We start from the raw sequence: 1341 nt of genomic DNA, 5'->3' as shown, positions 1-1341 counted from the left end.
GTGGGCCATACGGCCCCTCGAGCCTGCTCCGCCATTTAATACGATCATGGGCTGATCCGATCATGGACTCAGCTCCACTTCCCTGCCCGCCCCCTTATCCCCTTATCGGTTAAGAACCTGTCTATTTCTGTCTTAAATTTATTCAATGTCCCGGCTTCCACAGCTCTCTGAGGCAGCGAATTCCACAGATTTACAACCCTCTGAGAGAAGAAATTCCTCCTCATCTCAGTTTTAAATGGGCGGCCCCTTATTCTCAGACCATGCCCCCTAGTTCTAGTCTCCCCCATCAGTGGAAACATCCTCTCTGCATCCACCTTGTCGAGCCCCCTCATAATCTTATACGTTTCGATAAGATCACCTCTCATTCTTCTGAATTCCAATGAGTAGAGGCCCAACCTCCTCAACCTTTCCTCATAAGTCAACCCCCTCATCTCCGGAATCAACCGAGTGAACCTTCTCTGAACTGCCCCCAAAGCAAAGTATATCCTTTGTGAAGCTGGTGGTGGGCAGCATGCAGGAGTCGCTCAGTAAGATGACGAGATCCAACACCGCCTCCAGTGCGCCAGTGCAGCCTTCGGCCGCCTGAGGAAAAGAGTGTTTGAAGACCAGGCCCTCAAATCCACCACCCAGCTCATGGTCTACAGGGCTGTAGTGATACCCGCCCTCCTGTATGGCTCAGAGACATGGACCATGTACAGTAGACACCTCAAGTCGCTGGAGAATTACCACCAACGATGTCTCCGCAAGATCCTGCAAATCCCCCGGGAGGATAGACGCACCAACGTTAGCGTCCTCGACCAGGCCAACATCCCCAGCATCGAAGCACTGACCACACTCGACCAGCTCCGCTGGGCAGGGCCACATTGTCCGCATGCCCCAGACACGAGACTCCCCAAAGCAAGCGCTCTACTCGGAACTCCTTCACGGGCAAACGAGCCAAAGGTGGGCAGAGGGAACGTTACAAGGGACACACCCTCAAAGCCTCCCTGATAAAGTGCAACATCCCCACCGACACCTGGGAGTCCCTGGGCCAAAGACCAGTCCCGCCCGGAGTGGAGGAAGTGCATCCGGGAGGGCGCTGAGCACCTCGAGTCTCGTCGCCGAGAGCGTGCAGAAACCAAGCGCAGGCAGCGGAAGGAGCGTGCGGCAAACCAGTCCCACCCTCCTCTTCCCTCAACGTCTGTCTGTCCCACCTGTGACAGGGACTGTGGCTCCCGTATTGGGCTGTTCAGCCACCTAAGGACTCATGTTAAGTGTGGAAGCAAGTTTTCCTCGATTCCGAGGGACTGCTTATGATGATGATGGGGGTAGCAATGCGCAGCATGTGGGGACGCGAAGTGC

This window comes from Pristiophorus japonicus, unplaced genomic scaffold (genome assembly GCF_044704955.1).
Source record: "Pristiophorus japonicus isolate sPriJap1 unplaced genomic scaffold, sPriJap1.hap1 HAP1_SCAFFOLD_223, whole genome shotgun sequence".
Taxonomy (NCBI): domain Eukaryota; kingdom Metazoa; phylum Chordata; class Chondrichthyes; family Pristiophoridae; genus Pristiophorus; species Pristiophorus japonicus.
This window is presented reverse-complemented; position numbering follows the sequence as displayed.